General features: G+C 29.5%; 1 long non-coding RNA gene across 1 annotated transcript; it reads left to right on the top strand.

Annotated features, from left to right (window-relative positions):
• Window positions 1-1,436: 1,436 nt before the first annotated feature.
• Window positions 1,437-2,959, top strand: LOC128291774 (uncharacterized). The gene is made up of 3 exons (XR_008281650.1): window positions 1,437-1,517; window positions 1,976-2,057; window positions 2,744-2,959. It is a non-coding gene; the product is annotated as an uncharacterized LOC128291774 (long non-coding RNA).
• Window positions 2,960-17,032: the final 14,073 nt, after the last annotated feature.

Genomic DNA, 17,032 nt, shown 5'->3' with positions numbered 1-17,032 from the left:
TTATCATCAAGAGAAACGACAAAACATTACAAAACTAACCTCTTTTATCAAAGCATACCAAACAGAAAACATTCTATTATATTCAAGCACTTCTAGGAATTTGAACCAACAAAATGCAACATGGCTACCACCATGATCAACCGAAGTAAAAGGAAACTTTGATGCAGCGTATAATAAAACATTGAAAGACTCCGTAACAAGGATTATTTTTCATGATTATGAGGGATTTATTCTTGCAACATGCACTTACCAGAATCATTTTATAGCTGGTGCAACATTAGCAGAGGCGATTACATGCCTGCAAATAGTGTCAATGTCGAAGAGTTAGGATTTCGTGATATGGCAATAGAGGGGGACTTTCTTACCTTAAGATTTCATGATATGGCAATAGAGGGGAACTCCCTTACCATCATAAAAAAAATCAAGTCAAAATCTGAGGATAAGTCCAGCATTGCAACAATCGTAGAAGAAATAAAAAAAGAAGGGCATAAAGATTTGAATGATTTACTTACTATTTTGTCAGAAGGAAGGCGAACCACTCAACACATGCTCTAGTTGAAGAAGGGAAATAGTGGATGGAGCTAAGGGTTTGGATCGAGGAAGCCCCTCCAAAAGCCACAATAGCAGCTAATGAAGATAGAAGACGTTTAATCGATAGAGGAAATATGGTGGAAGATTAAATATCATAACTTTTGACAGTTTCCTTTTCACAGAATGTTCCATTGAAGGCCTAACTAGTATAGGCTTAAAACATGATGGACAATAATAGAAGTGGATGGATAGATGAGTTGCTTGGCTGTTGAAATGTCACTGGGGAAGAGGCCATGAGATTACTCCATGATAGTTTTCTATCAAGTACATGAATATTCTTAGGGTTTTCATTAGGAAATGTTTTCTAGATGTTTGAAGGCCTTTAGGTAGTCTCTTTGTAACGGCCTAATTTTCAGTGGTGTCGGAAATGGTGATTTGAGATCACTAAATTCGACAAATAAGATTGAACAAGATAGTAATTTAATATTTATGAGTCAAGTAAGAATTTAGAAGAATTTGTGAAATGGTGAAATTAGTGAATTAAAAGAATTTATTAGGTCAAGCGGGTCAAAAATGAGGTATCGAGACCTCAAAGTTGAAAATCGAGCTATAAATATTTTTATAAATATTTATGGAGTGTCATTGAGTTAGTATTAAAGTTTAGTTAGAAAATTTTAACGTTTGGATGGCTAATTAATTAAAAGGACTAAATTGAAAATAGCACAAAATTTGTTAAATTGTGAGTAAATAGCTTAAGTATTTAAAAGATGGATTTAAAGAGCAATTAGACCCAAAGGTTAATGGCTGGACGGTTTGGGTATGAAATAAGCAAGAAAACAACGTGAACAAGGGGCAAAATTGGAAATAGATAAAAGTTAATAGTTAAATAATGATGTAATTGAAAAATCTAGACATTTCTTCATATTTTCTCAGCCAAAACGCCATAGAAGGTCTGGAGAAAGCTGGTTTTCATATTTTTACATCATGTGAGTTTAATTCTTGCTTTTCTTGATAATTTTATGCTTTTATGACTTTTACAATTAGGTCCACTTGTAGAATTCATTAGTTTTTGATTTTATGGGTGAAATTGGAAGTTACCCTGGATGGATAAGGGAATTTTATGATGAATTATTATGAAATTTAAGTTCTAATTTAAGTGATTTTGATAGGAAATGATATTTAGGACCTAATTGTGAAAAAGTTGTGAATTGAAGGTTGCTGTTGAAATTAAGAATATAAAAGGTTTTGAAATAGTTTATAATGATAAAATAAAGTGTTAATTGAGAAAAATTAGTTCAATTGATGGGTGAATTGAGCAGGGACTAAATTGTGAAAACTGTAAATTTTGGGGTAAAAGTGCAATTTTGAAATTTGAACAGCATAAATTGTGAAGTGAAATAGAAATCAAATAAATGCTAATGAGTAGAAATATTTTATATTATAGATCAAGAATCCAAAGAAGAACGAGGAAAAGAAAAAGTTGCAGAATAGTCCCTAAATTTCAATATCTTCTACAAATTAGCCGGGTAAGTTCATATGGTTGAATTCAGATGTTTATTTGTGAATGATTGAAGTTTATAATGTGTTATTATATACGAATTTGTTGTGGGATTGTGTAGATTTTGTTAATGAAAGAATAAATGTGGAATTGCAAATTAGGAAAAACGTAGGATTGAGTACGTTCGTATCGTGACGTGTGATGAATTGACGGATAAGACCATGGTTGTTCCATGGCAAAGTGTGAAATGTAGGTATGGTATTATCCATCTTGAAATGTGAAATGTAGGTATGGTATTATCCATCTTGAAATGTGAAATGTAGGTATGGTATTATCAAATCCATCTTGAGTTAAGAAATGTAGGTATGGCATTTCCCATACCGAGTTGAAAATGTAGGTATGGTATTTCAATGAGGAAAACCATACTGAGTTGTGAATCGTGGCATTGAGCAACGACGTACTCAATTTAAATAAGCCGTTTCCTAATTTGATTATAAGAAATAAAGAGAAGTGATCCAAATGAAATAGATTGAGTAGTTATTCTTGTTGAGCTCAACTATGTGAATTATTATAACAATGGTTGTGAATCGCAGGAAACTTTAGTAAATGTTTTGGTATTGTTTGGAAATATTATGTTTGGTAAGCATTACTTTTAACCTATGAACTTACTAAGCTTCAATAAGCTTACTTGTGTGTGTTTAATATTTTATGTAGATTGACTTGAAGTGAAGTGGGTAGATCGGATCAACACAACAAAGCACACTATCCAGATCAATTCCGGTAGCTTTTGTTTTATGTTTGAAGATTTATATGGCATGTATAGAGTTTAAATGAAATGAAGTAAAGATGTTATAAACTAGTTAACAACATTTTGTACTAAAGCAGTTTTTGGTTAGTAGCAGTAGTTTGAGTTTGAAAATTTACCATAAATCATGAAAATCTAATTAGAGGTTAAGTAAAATATGAAATTAAATCTTATTAAATCTAGTTTCACATAGAAGAAAGCGGTGTAAGCAAAAGGCTTTCATATCGGAGATATTTGAATTTTTGTGAGACAAGGTCGAGTGATTTTGAACTCCCTGTTCTGATTTGTAAAAATCATTAAAATTGTAAACAATTAATTAGGAGTCATACTATATATGTATGGATTCCTTATTGAGTCTATTTTAATAGAAATAAACGTATTGGTTATTTTAATTCTGTACATGGAGAAATTTGGTTCGTAGTGAACAGGGGTCGAGCACCGAACCACGAAATAGGGAGACTTCAACTAATAAACTGTACTAATTGGCCCAATCAAAATTCTAGAAAAAATTAGTAAGTAGATATATGAGCCTAGATTTGGGGAAAATTTACGGATTTGGATTTGAGTTTTGTAACTCGAGATATGATTTTTTTGCATCTGTACGCAGTTGGACAGCTTATGCGGAAAGTGTGATATAAATTGTTTGAATTTGTTTAAGTGCTCAAATAAGTTTAGTAATGCCTCGTGCTCGACTCGGTGTGGTATCGAGTAAAGGGGCGTTACATTTATTGGTATCGAGCTTTGGTTTAGTAGATTCTCGGAGCGAATTTGATGTGTAAAGTGTTTAAAATACATGCCATATAAATCTGTGATAGTGTGATGTGAATGATCCGATCTAATTACTAATTTTGTTATAGATTGTAAAGATGTCGATAGACCGATGGTGCTAGTTAGGAAGAGGAAGTTAATAGTAGAATCTGAGACTTACGAGCGGGGAACAAGTGGTAATGTCCGATTTCTTTGATGAGAGAGGAAGAACTTAAAAATATGATTTACGGATTAATGAATCGGTGGTATCATGAAACAATACAAGGAAGAAGTCGGGCACAACAACCTCCTCCTCCCCTCTTGTACCACCGTTACAACCCGGTTGCTCCTTCTTTAATAGATGAATCTAGCAAAAGAACACCAATTGAAAAACACGAAAGTTTGGAGTGAAGAATTTCGAGGAGATCGGACGATGATCCGGTTAAAGCGAGTATTGGTTAAAGAGTTTGGAGAGAGTTTTAAGCAGATGATGTGTTCTCAGGAAGACTATTTGGGATGTGTAGTTTTGCTATTGAAAGAAGAAGCGTGTAATTGGTGGGAAACCATTGAGGCAGTGGTACCTGTAGATAAACTTACCTAGGAATTCTTCCAAAACGAATTTAAGAAGAAGTATGTGGGAAAGAGATATTTAGATAAGAAGAAGAGAATTTCTTGATCTTCGACAAGGGAATAAAACAGTGGCTGAATATGAAAGAGAATTTGTGTATCTCAAGAGATATGCTCGGGATGTTGTGCCGACGAGAGGAAGAAATGTGCATTAGATTTGAAGAAGGGCTTAATGATGAAATCGAATGATGATTGGAGGTACAGAGATTGAGAATTTGTGATTACATCGATCGAGCTCAAAAGATGGAAGAAGTGTATAACGAGAAAGATGCAAAGAGAAAGAAGAGGTAAAGAGGTATACAAAAGAAGTTTCTCTAGATCAACTTCGACTTTTCCGCCAAAAAGTTCGAGAGATGATTCAGTCGACTGTTATAATCCGAACGATCGAATAAAAGTAAAACGACTCAACAAGATGTCGGAGTAACTAAGAAACCAAAGACTAGTGCTAGTAGTGTGCAAAATATTTCGAGACTTAGATGTAAAAATTGTGGTAAATTTCATATTGGTGAGTGTTGGGGAAGAGCCGAGCTTGCTATAAATGTGGTGGAACTGATCATTTTATTCGGGATTATCCTCAATTATTAAAGAAGATAGAGAACAAGGGAGAAGCAAGCAAATACTCCTCGAAAGGTAAAGCGTTCGGGTCAAAGTAGTGCTCTTGGGACTGTTCATTCGGAACGAGAATCTGCTGACTCGATCGAGACAAGAGTACTGCGTACATATGCTATCCGGCAAGGGAAGAAGCTTCGCTCCGGATGTGATAGTGGTAATTTCTATCTTTTGATGATTCTATGTATGCTTTAATTGATCCCGGATCTACACATTCATATATTTGCCTTTGCATTAGTGTCGAGAAAAGAAAATGATTTATTGAGTCCATCGACCTTGAATTGCAAGTCACTAATCCACTAGGGCAAAGTGTGTTGGTTAATTTAATATGTCGGAATTGTCCTTGAAAATACAAGGTTGTGAATTCTCTGTTGATTTAATGTTGTTACCTTTACGAGAATTTGATGTTATTCTTGGAATGGATTGGTTGATTGAACACGATGCCATAGTGAATTGTAGAGAAAAACGGATTGATTTAAAATGTCGACAAGGAAATAGTTTCATTGAGTTTGGGGATAAAAGAATGATGTCGAATTATTTCACCTTCTGATTTCGAAAATTGATTGAAAAGGTAATGAAGCATTTTAGCTTATATTCTTGATACTCGGGGTTCGAATTGAAGATGGAACAATTGTCGATTGTTAATGAGTTTCTTGATGTGTTTCAGAGGAATTACGGTTTACCCCGGATCGTGAGGTTGAATTCACAATTGATGTAATTAAATGCAGACTCAATATCAATAACACCGTATAGAATGGCACCGGTGAGTTAAAGAGTTGAAGACACGTTGCAAGAGTTATTGGATAAAGGGTTCATCGGACCGAGTACATCACCTTGGGGCGCTTTGTCTTATTTGTGAAAAAGAAAGATGGTTCGTTGCGATTGTGTATTGATTACGAGCGGTTGAATAAGGTAACAATTAAAATAAATATCCATTACCTCGTATTGATGATTTGTTTGATCAACTGAAAGGTCTTTGCAGTGTTCTCAAAATAGACCTTAGATCTGGGTATTATCATTTGAAGGTTAAAGAGTGTGATGTGCCAAAGGCGCTTTTCGAACTCGGTATGGTCACTACGAATTTTTGGTAATGCCTTTTGGTTTAACGAATGCCCTGTTGCATTTATGGATTTAATGAATCGAATTTTTCAGTCTTATTTGGATAGATTTGTGGTGGTATTTATTGATGACATATTGGTCTATTCAAAGACAAAATCCGAACATGCACAAAGACTTGAGAATTGTACTACGACTTTGAGAGAAAAGCAGTTATATCTGAAATTTAGTAAATGTGAGTTTTGGCTTCATGAGGTTGGATTTACGGGTCATATTATATCAGTGAAGGAATTCGTGTGGATCCAAGTAAAGTTTTGGCGGTGGTGAATTGGAAAACAGAAGAATGTAAGCGAAGTGCGAAGTTTTCGGGATTAGCGAGGATACTATCGCCGTTTTATAAAGAATTTTTCCATGATTGCTTCACCAATGACTCGTTTATTACGGAAGAATGTTGAGTTTATGTGGTCGATGAATGTCGTGAGCTTTGATCGATTAAAGAAAATGTTAATGAAGCTCGGTCTTAACTCAACCGAATCGTATATACCGTATGTTGTGTCTGATGATGCATCTTTAAGTGGTTTGGGTTGTGTGTTAATGCGATCGGGAAAGGTGGTGGCTTATGCTTTACGGCAATTAAAACCACATGAAAAGAATTACCCTACACATGATCTTAAGTTAGCTGCAATTGTTTTTGCCTTAAAAATTTGGAGACACTATTTATATGGTGAGAAGTGTTATATGTATACGGATCACAAAAGTTTGAAATACTTAATGACTCGAAGGAACCGAACTTAAGACGAGAGGCGGTGGTTAGAGTTCTTTGAAAGACTATGATTTGGTTATTGACTATCATCCGAGGAAAGCTAATGTAGTTCTTGATGCCTTGAGTCGAAAGTCATCCTTGTTTGCACTTGAGGCAATGAATGCTCATTTGGCTCTTAATGAAGAAGGTGTTGTATTAGTAGAATTGAAGGTAAAACCAATGTTTCTTCAACAAATTGAAGCTGCAGAATGAAGATCCAAAATTGGTCTTGAAACGGCAAATGGTTCGGGATAATTTAGATTCGAGTTCAATATTGATGATGAAGGTATATTGCGTTATCATAATAGGATTTGTGTTCCAAATAATTCGATTTAAAGAATGATATTCTTTGAAGCACACGAATAGTATGTATTCTATTCATCCGGGTAGTACAAAAATGTATGGTGATCGAAAAAGACATATTGGTGGCACGGTATGAAAAGAGAAATTTCAAATTTATTGCAAAATGTTTGATTTACCAACAAGTTAAAGCGAGCATCAAGTGCCAACGGGTTTATTACAACCCATTATGATTCCCGAATGGAAGTGGGAGCATATTTCAATGGATTTTGTGTCGGATTGCTGTGACTCCAAGAAAGAAAGATTCGATATGGGTGATTGTTGATAGATTGACAAAGTCAAGACACTTTATTCGGTCGAGCAGATTTTTCACTTAATAAGTTAGCGAATTGTATGTGTCGAGATTGTGAGACTACATGGAGTTCCAATATCTATCATTTCAGGCCGGGATCCGAGGTTTACTTCAAGATTTTGGAATAAATTGCAAGAAGCCTTAGGCACCAGATTGAATTTTAGTCTGACATTTCATCCTCAAACAGATGGACAATCGAGCGAGTGATTCAAATTTTAGAAGATATGTTAAGATGTTGTATACTCGAGTTTGGTGACAGTTGGGAAAGGTATTTACCATTGGTTGAGTTTGCTTACAACAATAGCTATCGGTCTAGTATAAAAATGACACCATTTGAGGCTCTTTATGGTAGAAAATGCAAGACTCCATTGTGTTGGTGCGAATTGAGTGAATCAAAAATAGTTGGGGTTGATTTGATTCGAAACCGAAGAGAAAGTCCGGATTATTCGAGATAGTCTAAAAGTCGCTTGGATCGTCGAAGTCATATGCGGATTTAAAACGAAGAGACATAGAATATGCGATTGGGTGATCGAGTATTTTAAAAGTTTCACCATGGAAAAGGGTGTTACGATTTGGTAAAAGGAAAATTAAGTCCGAGATTCATAGGGCCATATGAAATTGTGGAAAGGGTTGGTTCTGTGGCTTATCGTTTGGCTTTACCTCCGGAACTTGAGAAGATTCATAATGTGTTTCATGTGTCTATGCTAAGGCGGTATAGGTCAGATCCTTCACACGTAATTCCCATCTGAAATTGAGCTTCAACCGGATATGACTTATTCGGAAGAACCGGTGAAGATTTTGGCTCGTGAAGTTAAGGAATTGCGGAACAAAAGAGTACCATTGGTTAAAGTATTATGGCATCGACATGGTATGGAGGAGGCAACTTGGGAAACAGAGGAGTTAATGAGATCACAGTATCCAAATCTATTTTCAGTAACAAATTTCGAGGACGAAATTTTTAAAGGGGAGAGTTATAACTACCTAATTTTCAAGTGGTGTCGGAAATGGTGATTTGAGATCACTAAATTCGACAAATAAGATTGAACAAGATAGTAATTTAATATTTATGAGTCAAGTAAGAATTTAGAAGAATTTGTGAAATGGTGAAATTAGTGAATTAAAAGAATTTATTAGGTCAAGCGGGTCAAAAATGAGGTATCGAGACCTCAAAGTTGAAAATCGAGCTATAAATATTTTTATAAATATTTATGGAGTGTCATTGAGTTAGTATTAAAGTTTAGTTAGAAAATTTTAACGTTTGGATGGCTAATTAATTAAAAGGACTAAATTGAAAATAGCACAAAATTTGTTAAATTGTGAGTAAATAGCTTAAGTATTTAAAAGATGGATTTAAAGAGCAATTAGACCCAAAGGTTAATGGCTGGACGGTTTGGGTATGAAATAAGCAAGAAAACAATGTGAACAAGGGCAAAATTGGAAATAGATAAAAGTTAATAGTTAAATAATGATGTAATTGAAAAATCTAGACATTTCTTCATATTTTCTCAGCCAAAACGCCATAGAAGGTCTGGAGAAAGCTGGTTTTCATATTTTTACATCATGTGAGTTTAATTCTTGCTTTTTCTTGATAATTTTTATGCTTTTATGACTTTTACAATTAGGTCCACTTGTAGAATTCATTAGTTTTTGATTTTATGGGTGAAATTGGAAGTTACCCTGGATGGATAAGGGAATTTTATGATGAATTATTATGAAATTTAAGTTCTAATTTCATATTAAGGTGGTTTTATTAAGTGATTTTGATAGGAAATGATATTTAGGACCTAATTGTGAAAAAGTTGTGAATTGAAGGTTGCTGTTGAAATTAAGAATATAAAAGGTTTTGAAATAGTTTATAATGATAAAATAAAGTGTTAATTGAGAAAAATTAGTTCAATTGATGGGTGAATTGAGCAGGGACTAATTTGTGAAAACTGTAAATTTTGGGGTAAAAGTGCAATTTCGAAATTTGAACAGCATAAATTGTGAAGTGAAATAGAAATCAAATAAATGCTAATGAGTAGAAATATTTTATATTATAGATCAAGAATCCAAAGAAGAAAGAGGAAAAGAAAAAGTTGCGGAATAGTCCCTAAATTTCAATATCTTCTACAAATTAGCCGGGTAAGTTCATATGGTTGAATTTAGATGTTTATTTGTGAATGATTGAAGTTTATAATGTGTTATTATATACGAATTTGTTGTGGGATTGTGTAGATTTTGTTAATGAAAGAATAAATGTGGAAATGCAAATTAGGAAAAAGCGCAGATTGAGTACGTTCAGTATCGTGACGTGTGATGAATTGACGGATAAGACCATGGTTGTTCCATGGAAAAGTGTGAAATGTAGGTATGGTATTATCCATCTTGAAATGTGAAATGTAGGTATGGTATTATCCATCTTGAGTGTGAAATGTAGGTATGGTATTATCAAATCCATCTTGAGTTAAGAAATGTAGGTATGGCATTTCCCATACCGAGTTGAAAAATGTAGGTATGGTATTTCAATGAGGAAAACCATACTGAGTTGTGAATCGTGGCATTGAGCAACGACGTACTCAATTTCGTAAGCCGTTTCCTAATTTGATTATAAGAAATAAAGAGAAGTGATCCAAATGAAAGAGATTGAGTAGTTATTCTTGTTGAGCTCAACTATGTGAATTATTATAACAATGGTTGTGAATCGCAGGAAACTTTAGTAAATGTTTTGGTATTGTTTGGAAATATTATGTTTGGTAAGCATTACTTTTAACCTATGAACTTACTAAGCTTCAATAAGCTTACTTGTGTGTGTTTAATATTTTTATGTAGATTGACTTGAAGTGAAGTGGGTAGATCGGATCAACACAACAAAGCACACTATCCAGATCAATTCGGTAGCTTTTGTTTTATGTTTGAAGATTTATATGGCATGTATAGAGTTTAAATGAAATGAAGTAAAGATGTTATAAACTAGTTAACAACATTTTGTACTAAAGCAGTTTTTGGTTAGTAGCAGTAGTTTGAGTTTGAAAATTTACCATAAATCATGAAAATCTAATTAGAGGTTAAGTAAAATATGAAATTAAATCTTATTGAATCTAGTTTCACATAGAAGAAACGGTGTAAGCAAAAGGCTTTCATATCAGGAGATATTTGAATTTTTGTGAGACAAGGTCAGAGTGATTTTGAACTCCCCTATTCTGATTTGTAAAAATCATTAAAAATTGTAAAAAATTAATTAGGAGTCATACTATATATGTATGGATTCCTTATTGAGTCTATTTTTAATAGAAATAAACGTATTGGTTATTTGAATTCTGTACATGGAGAAATTTGGTTCATAGTGAACAGGGGTCAGAGCAGCCGAACCCTGAAATAGGGGAGACTTCAACTAATAAACTGTACTAATTGGCCCAATCAAAATTCTAGAAAAAATTAGTAAGTAGATATATGAGCCTAGATTTGGGGAAAATTTACGGATTTGGATTTGAGTTTTGTAACTCGAGATATGATTTTTTTACATCTGTAACGCAGTTGGACAGCTTATGCGGAAAGTGTGATATAAATTGTTTGAATTTGTTTAAGTGCTCAAATAAGTTTAGTAATGCCTCGTGCTCGACTCCGGTGATGGTATCGAGTAAAGGGGGCGTTACACTCTTTAATTCAGTTTTTCTTTTCTTAGGCCACCCACCGATTAATGGTGAGGCATAGCTTAAGACACATGGCATTTATGCACATTTGATTCATTTTCTCTTATTAATGGCAACCACCATGTTATTTTTTCAAAAAAATTAATTTGGTCATATTTTTTAAAATTTTACTTAAAAATAACATAATATATTATTAATTAATAAATTTTAAATTTATAAAATCATTGAAAATAATTGAATAAATTAATAATAAGAAAAATCCAAGTTTCTTAATTAAATAAATATAATTTTTAAGGTAAACTACAAAAATAGTCACTTTTGTTTGCTCAGATTACATTTTAGTTACTTATGTTTGAAATGTTATGTTTTAGTCACTTACGTTATCGTTTTGTTACGAAATAGTCATTCTACCGTTAAGCTTCGTTACCTCCCTAACGACAGTCCCACGTGGCAGTCCAAATGGGTTTTAAATACCAACTTGGATGTCCAATTGCTAGAATGAAAATAGATTTTTAATTAAATAAATTTAATTTAGGCTGTCACGTAGGACATCTAAATTGGCATTTAAAACTCATTTGGACTGTCACATAGGGTAACGGAGCTTAATGGTAGAGTGACCACTTCGTAACAAAATGATAACATAAGTGACTAAAACGTAACATTTCAAACATAAGTGACTAAAATGTAATTCAAGGCAAACAAAAGTAACTATCTTTGTACTTTACCTTAATTTTTATATATAAATGCCCTTTATTTTTCATCATGTTACTAAATTTATCATGTTACTAAATTTACATTTTAAAATAATTTATAATATTTAATTTAGAATTCTTAGTCAACAAAGTTGAAATAAAATAGAATATTGATAATTATACATTTAAAAATAATTATAATTTTGTACAAAAAATAATTATAATTTAAAAGAAGTTTTAATAATTGCATATTTAAAATAATTAGAATTTAGACTATAATTATTAGTAAAAAATTGTGCTAACTTTATTAATGTAAAATAGAGTTATGAATTCCAAGTATCTTAATTATTACTTAATTACTATTAGAGATAACTATATTAATTAGTTATTATTTTGAATAATATTATTTTGTATTAATTAGATAAAGTAAAACTATATTGTATGTTGAATATGTTAAAAGGCTTTAGCTATTATTTGAAAATTTTTATTTTAATATTTGAAATAAGAAGTTAATATATTTAATTATATTTAATAATTCAAATAAAAATATTATTTTACGTTAACTACTGTAAATAAAAATATAATATTTTAAAAAAATTAAATATTAAACATGTAAAACCACATACAACACATTTGTCGCTAGTTAAAATATAAAAGGAAGAGTTTGGAACAACTTTTGAATCAACAAAAATATCTTTTATTGTTCATTTAATTACTCAATTGATATTAAATAAATATTTTTAAATAATAGAGAATAATAGATAAAATATCCTATAAAAATAATAGATAAAATCATATCAATAATTTTTTTTGTATAATAGAGTTTTAATAATTTGAACTACACAACTAAATATATTAATTATTAACAATATACTATTCTAAACTAATTATCATTTTATTAGTGTTGCAATTATATACCAAATAAAATTAAAATTTATTATTATAAATAACATTTTATCAATAATATTTTTATATAATAGAATTTTTATTAATTTGAATTAAACAATATAAATAACATTTAACAAACAAAAATTATTAACATTGGTATAGTTATAGCATGTCAAAAATAATAGATATTTTTAAAGGTAATGGTTTATTAAGTAAAACATGGTCACAAACGTCTAAAAAATATTAACCACTAATTGAGTTACACGTGTAGTATAAAAATTTAGGAATAAAAAGTTAAGAATAAATTATATGAGGAGAATCCTAAAAGCATAGTTTTTAGATACTAATAAAATAATACTACATTATTAAATTTTAAATATAAAAAATATTATTATACACTCATCTATATATATATACATATATATATATATATTATATTCTCTAACTTAATTTAATTTTAATGAAATTACTTAAAATAATTAATTTTTAAATTATAAAAAACATATTTTCTTCTTTTATAATTTTTAATCATTTTATTTTTTCAGAAGTTAATATTTTTTTATTTTTATGCAACCAATTTTTAAAAATATTTAACTTCTAGATAGTGAATTTTTTATTTTTTTCCATTTTAAATTATTTTCTATTTCATATTATACATTTTTAAAAGTAAAAATTATATTGCATTGAATCTTGAGTAATAAAATTGTGTAAATTTTAATTGAATCAAATTATTTGACAAAATTAATAAAAAATACCTTCAAAATTGAAAATTACACATTTCAAATAATAATTCAAAAAATCAAATTTTAATGGAGCGATTAAATCTATCAAATTCTCATATTACTCATTTTGATATATTTATTGTGTTAAATACTAATATTTAATGTATTCATATTACTCGTTTGATTTATCTATTTTGTTAAAATTTGAGATTTAATGGAGCAATTTAATCCACCAAACCCATATATTACTCGTTTTGGTCTATCTATTGTGTTAAATATTGAGATTTAATGAAGCTATAGTACTCATTTTGATTTATCTATTGTGTTAAATTTTGACATTTAATGGACCAGTTAAACATCAATATTCGTTTTGATCTATCTATTGTGTTAAATTTTGAAATTTTATGGAGCGGTTAAATCCATCAAACCCCCCATATTACTCGTTTTTATCTATCCAATGTGTGAAATTTTGAGATTTAATTATTTATTTTAATTTGATGGAATTTGTTCCCTCTAGTTTTATAAAGTCATTGTTGGACTCAACTTGATAATATTAGGAAGGAGTAAAACTCGATTCAATTTGAATAAACTAAAAAAAATTAAACTTTAAGTTAATCAAATCAAGTTATTTGGGTTTTCAAATCAACTTAAATATGTAATTCTGTTTTTTTAGTCTGAATCGAGTTGAAATTTTACAACACAAAAAACAAGTTGGAGTAAATACCCATTGGATCCCTATCAAATTCTAAGATGAGCAAATTGGTCCCTTTTAAAAAAATTATAAAAAAGTTTAAAATAATCTTTAAAAATTCAAAATTTTATAAAAAAATATTTTTTTTTCAAATGATAAATTCAAGTTCTTAAACAACTAAATTACCAAATTAAATCTAACATATTAAATTATATTGAATTTCTCTTATTTTGCTTGGAAATAATTTTCAAGTATATATGGTCTCAAATTTACATGCTTTAGCTTGGAATTCAATCATATTGTCAACACGATTTTAACTTCACATGCATATTTTGCTCAGAAAAAAATGACATGCATATTTAAAAAAAAAATTTACTCAAACAAATTTGTTCGATTCAACTCAACTCAAATTTCATTTTACTCAACTTTTTTTTTTTTCAAATCAAGTTAGGATGATAAAACAAGACTCGTCAACTCAACTAATTTGGATTTTTTTTTTACTTGATTTGATCAAACTCTCACCCTTAAATAACATTGTTAGTAGCTACTACTAAGGCGGGGATGTGTTTTTTTATTTATTTTACTTTTACTGTTATTTGATCATATTGTCAAGACTGTATAAAACTTCAATCAATCATATTCAACCAATAATAAATTTACATGTTAGCTAAATGCTTAAAATTGTTTAAAAAATCATGTCAGTTACTTTAACAAAAATAACTAATGATATTATCAATTTAAATCCCGATACAAGGATACGAGAAAACATGTCGAATTAATTTTTTTTTCTATGGCAAATTTATGTATCAACAAGCAGTGAGTTATCTTTTTTATAGATCAAAGATTTATCGATTAACTTTTAACTTAGTTTAAAATATTTCATTTTAAATTTGAAAATTCAAATTATGATTGTTTTATTAAAGGATGTATGAAAGGAAAATTATGAACAAAAGTTAAATATAAGAATAACGAGTTGAAGGCTTTGGATAATTTCTTAAATCAGTTTGGATTTAGTTTTAATTTTAATTCCATCATTTATAAACACTACTACTATATTGATTATCATGTGCCATTAATGCAATTCCATTAATAATTAAGCTTATTCCAATACCATATGCTGGCTGTGCTTCATTAATGTCATATTGATTATTTATCCTTTAATTATTAGGTCTTATATTAGAAGGCTTTAATTATTACGAATTTTGCATGATTTGTTCATAATTTTTGGATTTTTAGAATGTTTGCATATAAAAACTAAGCTTAGGCAACCACTAATAATTTACCATTAATTGAAAATTTCCAGTTTTAAGAAGAAAAGCATTCGATCAAACCCTAATTAAAGAACAATCTCAATCTTGGCTAGAAATCAATATGATGCATAAATGATTGGGTTGAGTTCACCAAAGCTGTTATTTTTCAATCCTAGAACATCAGCTGATTTGTGATATATTTTTTAATGGGATTCAAGTATTATCTAGATCAAAGATCTACCTCATTTATTTAAAACGAATTCTGAATCATTTTATTTCACATTCAAAAATTTATTATTATAAATATTATAAAGTTAAAAAAAAAATTAATTCCTATAGAGAAAATTAACTTTCTCACTAAAAGTTAAAAAAAGTTTTCATGCATTCGATTTATTTTGTCTGAGTTCATACTCAAAACATTTCGATATTCGAAGATAGTAAAAAATTCATTTGGTAAAAGGCCGTGAAAGGACTTAAATCGACTCACACATATAATAATTCAATTAAGAGTTTATTATTATAAATACCATAAAACTTAAGGAAAATAATTTTAAACTACCACTGTATTTAAAATTACTATTTTCTAAACTAATTTTTCTAACATCTACCACAATATTTCTTGTTATTTGATTTTTTCATTCTTCAATTGTTATTTTCCTTAATTTTTATTTTCATTATTTGATTTCTAAATTTCCAAAATTTGAATCCAATTTAGAGATTCGATTTTTTACTCGCTTTTAATTTTTATTTATTAAATTTAACATTTAAGTTTGGGATTCCATATCACTTAATACTTAATCTTATATGTTGGCTTGATGGTTAATATATTCACTGCTCTAGGTATGATATGGGTTTGAATCACGCTAGTTATGTTATTATTAAGGTTTTATTCTCCTCTTATAATTTAACAAAATAATAATAATATAATAACTAAATAAAATTCAGTTAAATTAAAATAAAAAACTAACCTTCAAATTTCACTACAATAGTGATACTAAAATCATTATGATAAAGATTAATTAGATTTAAAAATCACAAATAAGACATCGTGATTAAATAAAATTAGAAACAACTAAAAAACATAATAAAAACTCAGAATATATTCAAACTCAAATACGGTGAAAATAATAATCTAAAACTCACACATAACATATGCAACATAGTTTAGGCCATTGATTGTGAGTTACTATTACAAGTCAATTGGATATCAATTACATTAGAAAAATTACAAAAATATCTTTTAAATTATTGGTCAAATTTTAAATTTACTATCCAACTAAAACTTTATATTAAATTTTTATACGTTTTAAATTTATTAAGTATATATTATTACCTCTATCAATTATATATTTATATCTATACTATTATTTAAGTGATTGATTGAATTTGTATAGCGAATTAGTGAAGTGTTTTAATGTTTTATTTTTAAAAATAAATAAATAATTTGCATGCGTTTTTTTAATCTCAATCATACGGGGCGTTATGACATGGATTAACCTTACTGGCTGGAAAATCCACCGTAAGAAATGCGTTTCTTGGATTTTTGTGTCTAATTCTGATTTTCTTCAAAACTGAAAAGTTAATATAGTTAATTAGCAAACATATTAACTTTAAGGGATGATTTTGTTAATTTTTTGTAATGAATTATTAAATTATTATTTTTACTAATAAACAGTTGAACAACTGAATTTTCATTTTAGCGGTGAGGTTTAAGAATATTAGTTAATTAAATTAACTTCTCAAGAAATTTTGATAAATTAAATTAAAGCAGAAAAGGATTAATTTTTTAGTTTTTTACAAAATAGAAGGATGAAATCCAAAATAGATATT

The sequence above is a fragment of the Gossypium arboreum genome, chromosome 1 (assembly GCF_025698485.1).
Source record: "Gossypium arboreum isolate Shixiya-1 chromosome 1, ASM2569848v2, whole genome shotgun sequence".
In the NCBI taxonomy this organism is placed as follows: Eukaryota; Viridiplantae; Streptophyta; class Magnoliopsida; order Malvales; family Malvaceae; genus Gossypium; species Gossypium arboreum.
The sequence above is the reverse complement of the archived record's forward strand: the minus strand, read 5'-3'. Positions and strand labels throughout refer to the sequence as shown.